The 17,500-nt window shown below is 43.6% G+C and overlaps 1 protein-coding gene across 1 annotated transcript in view; it reads right to left on the minus strand.

The window, feature by feature from the left end:
- brsk2a (BR serine/threonine kinase 2a) overlaps positions 1-17,500 on the minus strand; it is a gene marked incomplete at both ends in the record, with an annotated part of 423,734 nt that overhangs the window by 92,173 nt on the left and 314,061 nt on the right.

The raw sequence follows: 17,500 nt of genomic DNA on the forward strand, positions 1-17,500 counted from the left end.
TTGTATCCTGTCTTATCCTTTCTGTATCCTGTCCCGCCGACCTCCGCTGCCTTCCACCCCGCCATCTCCTGCCTCTCACCGCCTTCACCACCGGACTGCAATACTCACCGCCTTCACCACCGGACTGCAGTACTCACCGCCTTCACTATCGGACTGCAGTACTCACCACCTCACCGTTCCTGTCCCCCGGCTCTGTGTTGCCGACCGACCCGCTGCGCGCCGCTCTCAGACATCGCTAGCCTGGCCGTGCTGTGCTACTACCCTCGTCCCGGGAGGTAGCTACTGCTCCCCCCCCGGTTCGGGGGTTGCCATCTCCGCAGGTGAGTGTCGGTCCTTCCCAGCCTTCACTCACTGCTGCGCGATTTGGTCGCTGGCATGGCACGGCTAGGCTGGCCGGCCGCGCGGGTTCGGTCCCAGGCTGGCAACGGCAACGGCGGCACCGCCTGTCGTTTTGCCCTGGACTCCCGGCCATCCCACCTGCCCCCACCTCCCCCTGCCCTTCTCTCGTCTCACCTACACTCTGCCGCCGCCACATCCATCGAGGCTCCCAGCAACACCAACACCGGACTCTACACCACCCCCCCCCTCCCCGTTCGCTGACTCTGTGTTCCATGTTACTCGTTGTTGTTACTTGTTGTTTTTGTGTCTCCCATATATGTGTATCCTATATTGTCAGCGTCTTTGAGCCATGGAAAAGCGCTATATAAATTCAATAAATTATTATTATTATTACCATCCACCAAGCTACCTGGGATCAGACAGGGACGAGACTCGGGAGGTATCCTAATATGGCACAAATTAGAACTCTCTCACTCCATCACGCCAATCAAAACAGGAGCTTTCTACATGGCTAGAAATAAATAAGGAACTTACCTCAACCGAGAAAAATATCCTCCTGTGTGCTACATTCATCCGCCCAATTGAATCCCCATATTTTAAAGATGACATGTTCTCCATCCTAGAGGAGGAAATTAACCATTTCCAGTCCTGTGGTCACATTGTAGTCTGTGGAGACCTCAACGCCAGGACAGGACGAGAACCTGACACTCTCAGCACACAGGGTGACAAACATCTACCAGGAGGTGATAACATCCCCTCCCCAATATGCCCCCCCAGACACAGCTACGACAAGGCAACAAACAAACATGGGTCACAACTTCTACAGCTCTGTCGTTCACTGGGACTGTACATAGTCAACGGTAGGCTTCGAGGAGACTATGGTAGGTACACCTACAGCGGCCGTACCACCTTGTCAAGCCTGATCTCGTCAGATCTCAGAAGCTAAGCAGGGCTGGGCCTGGTTAGTAACCTGGATGGGAGTCCAAAAAAGGGTGAAAGCCTGGTTGCCGTGGCACATATATGTGGCTTGGGGTTGGCATGTTCCCCCTATGTCCACTAGGGGTCTCCTTCACCCCACATGGAAAGACATGCCAAAGTGAGCACCCGTCCCTGACCACGATGGTGAAGAACGCTACTTGGTCCCCGGGGCGCCGGGCGTCGGTTCAAGCCGCGCCAAAAGGGCGACCGCTGCCCCTGGCTGCCAGTGGAGGAATGGCAGCCCGGATGGGTTACAAAGGCAGAGGACAATTTCCACCTGGCGACCCGCCGAAGATAGTGCATGTGCTTGTGTTCGTGTGTGTGTTCACCTAAAAAACTTGCATGTGTGTGATCAGAGTGTAAAACTGCCGTGTGTGGCCATTAAAAGACCATCAAGGTCTGATTTCTTCTAAAAACAGTACAGTAGATTACTTCATCACTGACCTTAACCTGGTGTCTCTCAGAGCGTTCACAATCAGCCCATTAACACCCCTGTCCAGTCCAAATCACAGTCTACCTGAACAGTTCAACACCCAATCATGAAGTAGTAAAACCTACCAAACTACATACTATTAAAAAATACTACAAATGGAAGGAAGGTAGTGTTGAAACATATCAAAACGCTATTAGACAACAACAAGTTCAATCACTATTAGACCAGTTCCTGAAAAAAACCTTTCAATACAACAGTGAAGGTGTAAACAAGGCAGTAGAAAACCGTAATAATATATTTGATTTCAGCCTCCTTATCTGACCTAAAGGCCTCAAATAGAAAAGCCCCCAAAAATAACAACAATGACAAATGGTTCGACAACGAGTGTCAAAACCTCAGAAAGGAACTAAGGAACCTATCAAACACAAAAAATTGAACACTCTAAATAAACAAAAGCATGAGGATCTACCCTTCCAAAATGGAAATATATACACTTCTCCAATCTCTTTGGTCCAATAGAGAAAAAATAAACAGCAAAGACACATACAAGATAAACTACAAAGTTTAGAGTCAGCCATAAAAGACTACCAGAACCCGCTAGACTCCAATTACACTAAAGGAAGTACAGGACAAAATAAATTCACTCGAAACCAAGAAGGCCTGTGGTGTCGATGGCATCCTAAATGAAATGCTAAAATTCACAGACGTCAAATTCCAATTGGCTATATTAAAACTCTTCAACATTGTCCTTAGCTCTGGGATCTTCCCCAATATTTGGAACCAAGGATTGTTAACGCCGCTCCACAAAAGTGGAGATAAATCTGATCCAAATAACTACCGTGGGATCTGTGTCAACAGCAACCGTGGGAAAATCCTCTGTATGATCATCAACCACAGACTCCTACATTACCTCACTGTAAACAATGTCCTAAGCAAATCCCAAATTGGCTTTTTACCAAAGTATCGTACAACAAACCATATATTCACCCTCAGCACCCTAATTGACAACCAAATAAACAAAAACAAAAGCAAACTATTCGCCTGTTTCGTAGATTTCAAAAAAGCCTTTGATTCAATTTGGCACAAGGGTCTGCTATTCGAATGAATGAATGAATGAATGAATGAATGGTCTTTATTGTCATTGCTATAGTACAGGTACCAAACAACGAAATTTAAGAGGGGTGGCTCCCCTGGTGCTAGGAAAGAAAAAAAAACTAAAAAAACAAGAAGGGAAAGGAGCTGGTTTACATAAATAAAGGCTATGTACACTATCCACTATACTATACTGTACAGATAGACGACTAGGGTTGTCATATTGCACATAGTGTTATTGCACATTCATGATATTCACACTGTTGGAAAATTGTGTTGGAGGAAAAACCTACGACATCATAAAGTCAATGTACACTAACAACAAGTGTGCTGTTAAGATTGGCAAAAACCACACAGACTTCTTTTCCCAAAGCCGGGGGGATGCAGCTTGAGTCCAACCCTCTTCAACATCTATATCAACAGTTTGGCAAAAACATTAGAGCAGTCTGCAGCACCTGGCATCCCCCTAGTAGACACAGAAGTCAAATGTCTACTGTTTGCTGATGACCTGGTGCTGCTGTCCCAAACCAAAGAAGGGCTACAACAGCATCTTGACCTTCTATACCAATTCCCCCAGACCTGGGCCTTAACAGTGAATCTCACTAAGACTGGTTTTCCAGGATTCTACAACAAAGGAGGATTTCCTCACTCTTTTGCACTTAACACTAGGAAAGCCGACATTTTCAAAATCGAGTTAGTATAAAGCGATTTTGCAGTATTTCTGTGTGTGTCTGTGTATTTGCCTTGGAATTCGGCTGCCATCTTTTTCTCCAAGGCTGCAATTCTCTTTTATATCAGCAGAGGTAGCAAGGGGACACACACTGTGCTCAAACTTCAGGCTTCAGTGCTGAATTAAATACAGTGGATAAGACTGATAAGTATGTAACATAATGTGTTTATATATAGGCTATATATAGCAATAGGGATACATAAGATATGTATATGTACAGACAGTTATGAAAATTATTAACTGTACAGTTTTTTTTTTCACAGCGGGTTTACCCAAGTTCCATGCAATAGTGATAAGATATTATGATATGTGAAGCCTATGTACAGTTATGAATGATACACTGCACAGTATGTACCTATCAAGTTGTGTGGTGCATGCATAGCTACCGCAGCAAAGTAATTGCAGTAGCCTACGTTTGATTATGCCTGTACTCATCAACGAATATTATATAACAAACGGATATTTATAATATTGTATATCATTTCTTTTTTGTATATTACTGTAGACCACGGTGCTAGACCACTGGACCACCTCAGGCCACCAGTAATAACCATAGTTTCAGCCCATTCTTGCCTATAGACAACTGTACAATCATTCATATTGAGTTTATTCACCCAATAAAGTAAAGATGATGATGCCCTTCACCTTATTATCAGATGTTCAGTTATGATTAGACCTGTGTCGGCAATGATAATAATACACAACAGGCAAGACGGTTGTAGCCTACATAGATATATACGCAGATTAATATTTGTAGATTCGTTTTCGAACATTATATAGTTGATGCACACACAGGGCCATTGCGTTGCACCGGAAGTCATTCATCTCAATGGGGCCGTTGCGTTGATCAGTTCCCTTGCTCTGCATTGCGTTTCTTGACTGTCAGGGTGCGGCAATCAGTCCAAAAGTTTCAGCTTTTTGCGTTGCGTTGGATCCGTAAAAACAACCAGAAGTAAACCGGAAGTAGTTTCTTGCCCAGAGCTCTCGCCTCAAGATTTTAATCCTCAATTTTGGCCGCCATTGGCTAAAATCTGTAATTTGGCTCTAAAAGTGTTAATATGTCATTTTATGAAGTTTTTATATGTTTTCAGGCGAGAAAGTAACCATCACAAAATGTGTCCAGTTTATCAAAATAACCCGTGTATATATCTGATATGACGTTTTTTCCCCCACTTCTGTGGGAAACTTCGCTAGCAACACGAGTAGAGCTTTGCATCTGCATCGCACGTTGAAGTACGTCAAGTCCATCCCACCAGGTTGCGCCAGAACGGTGGGTCACGGTCCGCGGTGTGCACGCGGCTTAACAGAGTAATGAAATGCTTTGATTATATGTATTGTTGTCTTTTTGAGGGTGTTTAATGATTCAATTATGGCCCTGTGTCTCAATGTAACAATTGTTTGTTTACTAAAGCTATTTTTGTATAGATGCTATTTGATACTGTGACTGTGTGCCTTAACCAAAGGTGATCTGTCTTAAAGTGCTATATAATTATGAAGCCTTTATTTAAATAATAACATGACAAATTGGTTATTCTATGAATGAAATGAAATGTTGTACAACTGCACCTTTAGAATTTGATTGTAATGAATTAATGAATAGTAATTCGGCATCTCCAACTGGTTCCACAGCTGCACGGCAGCGGGGAGAAGCGATCTACAGAGAGTCGTGAGAACAGCACAGAGGATCACCGGCGCCCCCCTCCCCTCTCTGGAGGAGCTGTACAAAACACGCTGTCTCAGGAGGGCCTCCAAGATCTCCAAGGACCGACCCACCCTGGGCACGAACACTTTGTCAAGCTGCCCTCGAACAGGAGGTACAGGACCCCGGCCGCTAAGACAAACAGACTGAAGGACAGCTTCTACCACAGGGCCGTCAAGGCCCTGAACACAGAAAAGGCCTAAGTTCTGGGCCCAGGACAGTCCGGACGGATTGTATGGCAGCTAGTGCTGAGGCACAAACATGTACATTTTCAAGCCTGCAAACTGTGACACTTTAAAATAATGTGAAAAAATACTTTCTTGTGAAATATGACAACCCTAGTTGACTATCTGTGCAGTATAGTACAGTGGATTGTGTACATAGCCTCTATTGATGTAAACCAGCTCCTTACCTTCTTGTGATTTTATGCATCTATGCTTTTTCCAGAATGTGTTTCTTTTTCCTTTCCTAAACACCAGGGGAGCCTCCCCTCCTAAATTTCGTTGTTTGGTACCTGTACTGTAGCAATGACAAATAAAGTCTATCTATCTAATTGCATTATTCCTCATATGGCCTCTTATAGGTCAGGTTTTTCTACCTCTCTTCTACCTCTCTTCTACCTCTTCTCTACCTCATACCTGTGGACCAGGATGGATTGTTGGATTTATTGGATGGCGAGCTAACCCTGAACCGAATGGAATGGAACTAATAAATGGAACTTCCGTAAAGGTACTTTTGTGTGGTAGGACGGAAACTAACCTTCCCACTTGAACATGGATTATGGAAGTGTGAATCTGAATCGTGAATAACGAACGGACTAAATTGTGTAACTGTGTGAATTATGAATTGTGACTACATTGATCATTGTACATTGTATTTGTGTGACTAAATTGTATAACTATAAAGGCCTATATTTAATTAATTATTAATTAATTAATTAATTTTGCCATTTAGCAGACGCTTTTAATCCAAAGCGACTTACAATTACGAATTACAGGGACATTCCCCCTGGAGTAACTGAGGGCTAAGTGCCTTACCCAAGGGCACACTAGTAGTGGTGTGGTTTCAGGCGGGATTTGAACTCACAACCTTCCGATCACAAGTCCAACTCACTATCCACTAGACCACCACTACCCCCCACTAGATATTTGATCTATTTGATTTATATTTGATCTAGATTTGATCTATTTGATTTATATTTGATCTAGATTTGGTTTGTTTATTTCTTATTTTCTAATTTCTCTTATATAAACATTCATATGAACTTTACCTCGTCTCCTCATAACTTTGGCACTCACACACACTGGGCTCCCTGAGACGACCTTTGTTCTTCTGTGATTTTTCCTAGCCTATCTGAATTATATTTATGAAGTAGCATATTCCACTGGCTACATAATGAAAGTCATTGCAGTAGCCTACATTTGATTATGTAAAATCATCAACGAATATTATATAACGAACGGATATTTATAATAGACCTACAGTATATAATGTATTATTGTTTTTTCTGAGCAGTCCCACTCAGAATTTACAGAAACACATCATCATGAATGGAAACACGCAAGAGCGTGTATTTGACAAATAAAGTGTGCGTGTGTTGTGGTGACCACCTCGTAAATACACACCATCCAGGCAGGAGAGAGAGAGTTGGGGGCAGCCAAGCGGGTTTCAAACACGGCTCTCCCGCTTACTAAGCTTACAGCAGTCGCAGGCTAGTGCATCTCTGTGAAGCTCATAATTATAATAACACAATATTGCAATATTTATTACTTTGTTTTAAATTATTATTATAATAATCAACCATCATTCATTAGTAGCCTAGTGAAAACTCCCGCAGTCCCGATCAATCTCCTCTCCTACTCCTGTGAGATCATTCAAGTTTCAAGTTTATTTGTCATTATACCAAATACAATTGTTATGAAGGCCCACAATTTAGAGCCGGTTAGTTTCCCCAAGTCAGCCCTATTTTGCCCCTGTTATTTCCTTTATTATTTTCCATACTATTCATGTACGTTTTCATGAATAGTGTATGTATTGTTATTGTAATTGTATAAGTTCTGTCTTAGACTTGTTTAGTATTGTGTAAGCGCCAGTTTAGTGGAAGTGGTTTTGAGTGGCGTACGTGACCGGATGTATGATTGGCGTACGTGACCGGATGTATGTTCGGTTGGTGTATATATAGCGACGGAAGTGGTCTGTGCGTCAGAGTGATGAGAGTAACGAGAGTGACATGAGAAGGAGAAAACGAGAAGTCGATCTAAGATGGCGGAGTCAGTAAAACGCACACCGTGCTGAAGCTGAAGACCTGAAGAGTGATTATTGAGTTTACCACTGTGACAGAGGGCAAACCTTACAGCAGCAATTCAACATCTCTCAACAGTCCACAAGGAGAACGGGAGACTCTGAGTGTCGGAGGAGACCTGCCTTTGGCATTGACTGTTAGTAGTGAATCACGGGCTACCCGCAGCACCGCGGGAGTTCGGAGTTCGTTGAGTTGGCAGCGCTAGCCCAGTTAGCTGTGTCCCCGTTAGCCAGCCTTGCCAGCCGCCGGCTGCTAACGTTGGACCAAGCGAGACCCAAGCTGGACAAAGCCGTCGCCTTCACGAGGTGGATTGCGACCGACCGTGGACCACCGGACCTGAGCCATTCAAACCTCGTCGTGGACTACGAAGAAGCCCCTTTCCCTTCGAGTTGCTACGTCACCCCCCCCCTTTGTCTGCTGCCTTCCTCGAAGCACATGCGAGCTCCAACCAGGCCTCAACGCGCTCCTTTCAGTCCGGGACTCTAAGCCTTTTCCAGGCCAGGCCCTGCGTGTGAGTGAGTGATTGAGTGTGTGTGTGGCCGGCTGGGAGGGAGTATATACGGGGATGTATATATCATTTGTCTAAATAAATGTGTTTGTTCATCTTTGCTACATTACTGTGTGTTTAGTTGTCTGTTAGCTAATGCTAATGCTAATGCTAATTCTAATGCTAATGCTAATGTAGTTTATTTGTACTTAATAATGGGCCTATATGTTTGCTCCTGACTGTGGGGCAAGGTATTTATGACCTCCTGGCCCCTCCCCCTGACCTGATAGGACCACTGGCTGTGACTGCATCTTGACCAAGTTTATAAGTAAGGATGTGGGCTCTGGCCCGGCCTCTCTTCTCCCTCACCTCTTGACCAAGCAGCTCTCTCTCTCTCTCTCTCTCTCTCTCTGTCCCCCTCCCCCTCTCTCTCTCTGCTCTCTCTGTCTCTCTTTGCCAGACCAGCGTCCATCTTTGATGTCTGTGTACTTTTGCATTTTGAATAAATGGTCTTAACCTGCTCAATAACTATTCTTCATTTTAGTAGCCAACAGGTTAGAAATATACGACAGATGGCGAGCCTGAATCCCGGAGGTCTATAAAAAGGAATCTACGTTTGAAAACTTAAGCTGAATCCACGGCTCTGAAGACGGTAAGAATTAAAATAGCGCTATTTTCTGTTTAAACCGCTAGGGGCGCGTGTGCAACAGCTGGGTTTTCAAGCATTTTCTTTGAGACTAAAACAACCTTCAACTTTAAGGTTTAAAGTAAAGTAACTTGTTGGAAAAGGAAACACATCTTTCATATTCTTTAAACTGGGGGTGAGAGCCGGGTTAAGAAGCCCGTATTTGAAAATATACGATTTGATTTGTAAGGTATTTGTAAATGAGTGATTTGATTTGCATGGTGTTATGGAATATCGTGTATGTGTGTAAAATTCGGTATTAGAGGAAGACGGACTCTAATAGTGTCTATATGAAAAAGTGTAGACTGCCAGCAACAAACTGATAAAGGCATTTTGAAGTGGACTGGTATATATTATTGATTGTAAGTATATTAGATCAGAAAAGAGTCTGATGTGTGTAAAATTGTAATTTGATAAAGTGTAACTGGATTATGAAGTCTATTTTGTAAGATATGTGAAAGAGCATTATTGTAGCAGTGAAAAACATATGAGCAGAACTGTAGACTCCATTACTCTTTGTCTGTGTGAAAGGGCACGCGCGCAGACACGCGCGGACACACAGAGGCCATCTCTATGAGGAAAACGTGAATACATTGTAGAATATTTGAATGAGATAAATAATAGTCTAACTGGATTGAAAGATAATCGTGAAGTTGTTGTGTCGTGGAAGATGGCATTATTGTGGAAAAGCAATGTTATGTTGTAAAGATTGATCTGGGAGTCCACGGCGGGTTTCCCCACAGAGGAGAAGGACAAAGACTAGCCCCTCCTTCCCCTACTCCATTTTACACGGAAGAACTGGCGCATGCGCAATCGATACGCAAGTCGGTTGCTTGGCGCCGCCTGCTGGACAAAATACGACAAGACATTTTAAAACACTAAATCCTCAGGGAGATACAGCTGAGGTCGATGAAACAGTCCGATACATTAATAAATAGATGGTTATAAATGATTGTAATGTATTACATTACTTTAATTAATTTAATTAATTACAAATTGATTGAATTAATTATTCAGATCATTTTATTTCTCTGTTTTCACAAAACTTTGATCAATTGTTTTGTGACAATCTAATGATATGTTGATAATAGCTAATTGACTTCACAGGTTTACATCAATGAAGTGTCAATGAATAATTCTAACTAATCATTCATTCCTTTCACTTAACAAGTCGATTTCTTTACAGATTGTAATTAATAATTAATCATTCATTCTTTTCCAAATAACAAGTCGATTTCTTTACAGGTTATAATTAATATTTGTAATTTACATCTTATTTCAAGTTAGGTCATGTCCACAGCTTTTGATTAGGAATAGCAGAATAGATTGTATTGATAATTAAGCAGTAAAAGGGTTTTTGTAAATCAGTGAATACTTAGGTGTTGACCAGAACTGTAATTAGTATTGAATGAGTAATTAAGTGACACATATTCATAAACAATTAGGAAACACATTTAAGTATAAAGTACTTACACAGATATTAGATTTAAGTTAATACTGCACTGACATACACAAGAGGCAAATCTGTTGTTCTGGGTTGTAGTGGTTTTGTGTGGGCGGTTAATACAGTTATATTGGACTAGCATTTGTTTAGCAAACAAGACAAAATAAGGTGGGTTGTAAGAAGCGTACACCTTATCTAATATAGAATATTGTCAGCATATTGAGCAAAGTAGAATGGGGTCAAACTCAACGAAGCTGTTAAAAGATATTAGTGAACATCGTGGAATGTTGGCTACGTTATCCCCTATGGCTGTAGTGGAAAAAATGAATCCTCTTGTTAGGGAAATTAGCAAAATGTCTACGAAATGGAATAGCCGTTGGGCATACATTGAACAGCCGTGGCCGAAAGAGGGCAGCCTTAATTTACAAATAATTGCAACATTGGAAATACTTATCAATGGGCACAAAGCACATCAAAGAGGAAAGATTAGATCAGAGAAACGCAAGTTAGAGTTAGCTATTTTAGATCTATTTAAGGTAGAGGGACAGAAAATAGCTCAGATGGAACCGGAAAAGAAAAAAGAATTGGCCAGAACACTGGAACAGAAATTGAACATTTCATCCCCAGACATGTGTCCTGTCTCCAGTCCCCCTCCATATGCTAAGGCACTGGAGGAACATTCCCAGAAGAAGAAGAAGGAGCCAAGGGGAAAAGGGGACGACAGGAGTGACGAGGAAGATGACAGCGAAGATGGCAGTGAAGACTCAAGTGATGACGACAATGCAGATGGAGGCTACAACGCGCAGGTCAGGAAGATGATAGCCACAGCCGAAAGGAAAGGTGGGAGAAGACGCCCGGAGAAAGCGGAAAGAGAGGAAGATTATCACCGAATGTCATCAAATACATTAAAGAACTGTCCAGTGCTGATTCGGGGTAACAAGATGGAATATCATCCGTGGCATCATACAGATCTGTCTGAAGTGATGGAGAAGCTCCCCGTTCTTCAAGAGGGAGGACATTCGTGGACGCGAGAGGTCGACGTGATACTGACAGGAACGCAGGCCGCAATGGGAGACCTGAAAAGACTCTTAGCTTTTATTGCAGGATTGGATACAATGCAGGAAATATTGATGAAGGCAGGACTTCATAGATATATCAATACATCAGTTTATGATCCAGAGCTCTTCGCAGCAAACAGAGGCAAACTGTGGAAAGCAATCAGGGAGATCTACCCTACTCACATTCACCCAGACAATATCATTGTGAAGCCACTGGGGGGGGATGAGAATCCCAGGGGTTATGTTGCCCGTGTGCACTCTCAATGGAGAAGTGTGACAGGGAAAGACGCTGAAGATAACCCCTTAGAAAAATCCATAATCAGGGAAAAAATACAAGAAGGGCTTCCTACCCCAGTTAAGGATAAGCTAGCAGAAGTGGTGGGGCTACGACACATGAACAAAGCTGTTTATATAGACCACGTAGCTCATCAAGTTGAGTTATATCGAAAGAACATTCAGATACAGAAGGCACGAGACGAAGAATCCCTCAGAATATTGACTCATTTGCAATTGACTGAAAGCGAGAGGAACATAGAGGGAGTGCAGGCTTTAGCCCCACAGCAACAGCCACCTGGAGTGCAGACTGCTACTTACCAGTCCTACTCACAGGGGCCACAAGGGGGGTATCCTGCTACTTACCAGTCCTACCCACAGGGGCCACAAGGGGGGTATCCATACCCACAAGGGCCACCAGGGGTGCAAGCGGTTCCATACCAGATGTACACACAGCCTGGCCAAGGACCACCACCAGGGGGATGGACAGCAGCAGGGAAGGAGATGCTAGAACCATGTTGCCAATGCGACCAGAATGGACATCTAGCCTGTACCTGCTGCTACAGGCCCCAGGGGGGCGCAGGGGGGAGCCAAGGAGGAGGATATTGGCCTCCTACTACACCTGCTCCAGGAGTGATGAACCCTTACGGAGGCCCAGCAGCTGGCCTATAGGGGTGCCCGGAAGATCCGAGTGGGAGGTGCCAGCTGGTGGTGACAAAGAAGCCTGAAGACGCCACGCACCTTCCTATGTCTAGAGAATATGTGAAGACAATCGGATTTGAGGGAATTAAACAGCTGATTCCTACAACTGAGCTTGTAGACTTAGAGTACAAGGGACAGAGAGCAACTCTGTCAACACTTGTGTCAGAACACACGCCAACAGGGCTGCTAGGGAGAGATGCTCTATGCCAATTGAACTGTACAGTAAAATGCACACCTGACGGCTGTCAGGTGACGGTGCCATCCGGTGCTCAGATTCCATCGACAGCCAGAGTGATTAAGCATAGAACAGACCTACAAGCTTTGCCTTTAAAGGGAGCTGATATAGAATATTGGGTTGATGGGTCTTGTTACGGGGTAGGAGAAACTTTGTGCGCTGGGTATTCCTTAGTTAAAGCACAGAATTCAAAGTTTATTGTAGAACAGGCTGAGGCAGTTCCTCAGCCTTGCTCGGCTCAGTTGGCTGAATTGATTGCCCTCACAGAAGCATGCAACTTGGGAACCGGACGGAGAGTGACAGTGTACACCGACTCTGCCTATGCACATAATGTTTGTCATTTTAATGGAGCTGTATGGAGGGGGCGGGGTTTTAAGAGAACTGATGGTACGCCTATACAGCATCACGCACAGATCATGAAGCTGTTACAAGCCATGATGAAGCCAAAGGAATTAGCCATAGTGAAGTGTGCCACACACAGGTCTGACTCATCACATGTCACACAAGGTAACAGGGCTGCAGAGGATGCAGCCAAAGCCATTACAGGAGCAGACAAGGCAGGTAAAGGTCTTCTGGTCACACATGAAAAGCAATTACAGGGCATGGTCACACTTGAGGATTTATTGATGTTACAGAGTAGAGTAACTACGTTAGACAAGAACGTTTGGCTAGCAAGGGGGGCAAGTCAGGATGACACAGGTCTATGGAGGAATCATGAGGGGTTGGTTGTAGCACCCTCAGATTTAATAGGCATGTTAATACGGGAAGCTCATGGATTAGCACATGTGGCTAGGGGGGAGGTAAGACGCAAGATCACCAAGGAATATGGGTTTTGGAGTCCATATTTGATGGAACAGATTGACCATGCTTTAGGTCAATGTGGGGTCTGTTGGAGAAACAACATCAGAGTGGGTACACCAGTGGTGTCTGGGCATATCCCTACCCCAATAGGGCCACAGGTGGTGGACAGGGGGGTGGATGTACAGAGTAGGCAGGATGTTGTGCCAACAGGTGCCGAGGTCCCCAGAGAACCTGAGAAGGAGGAGCTACGACGAGATGCTGTGGTGTTGCCAGAGCCAGTGGCAATGCCAGTGTTACAGCCAGTGACATTACCGGCAGTGCCTGAAACCGAGGGGACAGTGGAAAGCTGTCCAGATGCCAATGAACCAGAAACCAACGAAGCAGAGAGTGTTGACAGTCTGGAGGTCCAGCCTGGGAGTGTCCAAAGCCTGGACACCTGTGCTACTGGGGATGCTGGCGAGTGCCTGCATCATGCTTCAGATGATGCTGAGGGCGACTCCCCAGACCTTGATCAGCATGGGAGGGGACCAGGCGGCTGCCTGAACCTCAATGACACTGACGGACGACGACCAGTTAGGAAAAGATTAAAGACTATGAATAGGGTAGTGAAGCAGCAGATCAAAGGGAACGACGGGAATGGACAGCAGATGATAGCATGGCTGGAAACGGTCTTAGGGGCATGGGAAACTTATTTTGCTAAGATAGGAGCACCTATTATAGCAGACATGATTTTTGACTTTCTTAGGAGGCAGGGCCTCATTGACTGTTTTTGGAAAATCAGTCACTCAGTCCACGTTAATGAACTTTTCAGAAGACTAGTCCTCATCTGAGGTGAAGATCTATGCATTAATGCATTCCCTTTGTCCTGTGCTTACTGTTGGGGAATTATGTGTTATGATAACTGAATGTCATTATTTGTGTATTGTTTGTGTATTTGTGTGATTGATGTCAGTTGAGAAGTGATGTGGTGGTTATGCAAAGATAGGAAAGAGGTTCTGTTCCTAGCGCAACGAAAATGGAAGCTCCTGACTATGAAAGTGTTATCAATCCGAGACAGCGGTAAAGGCTGTTCTCCAACTGGGTTCAAGTGCTAGCAACCTCTGACCCTGACGCTTCAAGGACAAAGAAAACATCGGTCGTTGGAAGTTTCTGTATTGATTTGTGCATGATGAACTGTGTTTAGTTTAATTGTGATTGTTATTTTCAAGATTCTTTTTATTATTGATTGTTTTGTATTTGGTTTATATGATATCTTTGGTTGCTGGTACTGGTGCTGGGTTGGTCTGTGTTATTATGTTTCTTGTGTTGTGTGTTGATGTAGTTTTTCTGTTGTTTATTGGAACATGTTGTTTATTTTTATTTTTTTTATTTTTTTTTTTTCTTTGGTTTCTTAGTTGCAGTCGGTGGGGTTTTGTGTTTTTGTTTTTGTTTTGTGGTCATTTAGTTTCGGAACACCCTCTGGGTATTCCGAGGGGGGAATCTGTAGTTTATTTGTACTTAATAATGGGCCTATATGTTTGCTCCTGACTGTGGGGCAAGGTATTTATGACCTCCTGGCCCCTCCCCCTGACCTGATAGGACCACTGGCTGTGACTGCATCTTGACCAAGTTTATAAGTAAGGATGTGGGCTCTGGCCCGGCCTCTCTTCTCCCTCACCTCTTGACCAAGCAGCTCTCTCTCTCTCTCTCTCTCTCTCTCTCTCTCTGTCCCCCTCCCCCTCTCTCTCTCTGCTCTCTCTGTCTCTCTTTGCCAGACCAGCGTCCATCTTTGATGTCTGTGTACTTTTGCATTTTGAATAAATGGTCTTAACCTGCTCAATAACTATTCTTCATTTTAGTAGCCAACAGGTTAGAAATATACGACACTAATGCTAGTACTGCTAGTCTAAAGGGTTGCTGGCGCCCCCTGCCTGTATCCTCCTACACTGCCGATTTAGCTCCGAGTTAGTTAGATAACCAGCCCTTCCTAAATTCTACAGTCCTTTAGCTACTCCCTGGTTACAACAATTATATAATGTAATCAAAATAAAAAGAATGAACATATTCAGCCATTCCATATAATCACATATACAGTAATCACAACTCACAACCCCTGTGAGCAGTTGCAGGGGCTGACAGGCTGACGTTACCGGCGAATTTCACGACAAATAAACAGACTTTATCACTGTGAAGCTCATAATAATAATAACACAATATTGCAATATTTATTACTATTCTTTTTTAATGATGATAATCAACTTTCATTCATTAGTAAAGCTCCCACAGTCACAATCAATCACCGCTCCATATATATCATTTAATTTGTTCCATAGTTCGTTTTCAGCTGACTCAAGCTTCATATCAGATTGTGCTAATCATTTCCCCACTTCTCTGCTTCTCTGCGCATAGGAACTTTATGCATTTTTAGAGGTAGCCTAGTGATCTTGTCATTTTCTCTTCTTGTGTGACATCGCCATCCAGCGATCTTCGTGCGTCAATACACACGCCCCCATTGTGAAGAGTGGTCGTGTGATTCGACACCTCGTCGCGCTAAAAGTAGGTGAAAAAACGTCGCGCGTCTAGTGTTAAAGGAGAAAACAAGGGGTGTGGATATTTACAATGAGTTCAACAAAATGTCGGTGAAAATGACATACCCATTCATAAACTAGTGGCGATTAATACTGACGGGGCCCCAGCAATGCGCGGTGCGCGCAATGGATTTATTAGACTGTGCCGTAATGACCCTGACTTTCCCTCCTTCGTGAATCACTGTGTGATCCATCAGCAGGCCTTGGCTGGTAAGGTGTTGGACTTTTCCCATGTAATGACACTGGTGGTGAAACTAGTCTACTCGATTTGAGCGAAAGCGCTTCAGCACCGCTTATTCAAAGCGTTATTGGACGAGCTCGACGCTGCTTACGGAGACCTGCTTCTCCATGCTGATGTGCGGTGGTTGAGTCGCGGCAAAGTGCTGCAGCGATTTGTCGACTTGCTGCCCGAGATCAAGACGTTCCTGTCGACAAGGAACGAGGAGCACAAGGAACTGTCAGACGATGCGTGGCTACTGGACCTGGGGTTCCTGACAGACATAACCGCAAAACTGAACGCACTCAAGTACGAGCTGCAGGGAAAAGACCGACACCTTCCCCACATGATAAGCGCAGTGAATGGGTTCAAGGCCAAGCTTGGTGTTTGGACCACACACCTAAAGAATGGGAGGCTGACACACTTTCCCAACCTGGAGAAAATGGCACAGGCCTTGGAAGACAATGATGCTTTTCACCCTGAGCAGTACTGTGCTCCCCTGGACAAACTGGCAACAGAGTTCAATCTGCGTTTTGGTGAGTTAGATGTCATGGGAGATATTGCTGCATTTGTCTCAAACCCATTTGTGCCCATTGATATAGAGCAGGTAGCAGCCAAATTCCAGCAAGTATTTACTTTGCCAAGTGGAGTTGACATGGAGATGGTTGATTTACAAAATGACATAAAGCTAAAAGCCAGGTCAAGGGACAGTGACTTTTGGGGACTTGTCAGCAGGGAGAAGTTTCCTCTTCTCACTGCATGTGCACTAAGAGTGAGTGCCTACTTTGGATCCACGTATCTCTGTGAAATGTCATTTTCACAGATGAAAATAATCAAATCAAAGTACAGGAGCCACCTTACTGACAGACACCTCACAGACTGTCTCAGACTGGCAGTCAGTAGCTATGAGCCAAACTACAAAGCACTTGTAGACAGTATCCAGTCACAACCATCACACTGACTTGAGTGAGTAACATGACTGTTTCGATGTGAAAAGTGATGCTGCATAAGATGACTGCACTTAGCACTGACTGAGAAAGTACACATTACAGTTCTACTTTATAAAATGCTATAATTGTAAATATGTTTGTCAATGTTAATAATGTGAGAAAGTACACATTAGTTTTACTTTTGTTTTGATGTGAAAAGTGATGCTGCATAAGATGACTGTACTTAGCACTGACTGAGAAAGTACACATTACAGTTCTACTTTATAAAATGTTAATTGTTAATATGTTTGTCAATGTTAATAAGTAAGAATAATAATTAAGTCAGTCAAGTTTCAAAATGTCAAGAATCTCAATTTGTTGTTGTTGGCTAACGTTACTATGAACAAATGTATTTTATCATACATTCCTCCATTCCATCTTTCCATGCCTTTATTTTTTTGTGTTTGAATTGAATTTCAGTTATGTACAATTCTTAAAGCAAGACAGCTGCCTGATATGCTAGATACAG

The sequence above is a fragment of the Nansenia antarctica genome, assembly GCF_963989245.1.
Source record: "Nansenia antarctica genome assembly, chromosome: 14".
NCBI lineage: Eukaryota > Metazoa > Chordata > Actinopteri > Argentiniformes > Microstomatidae > Nansenia > Nansenia antarctica.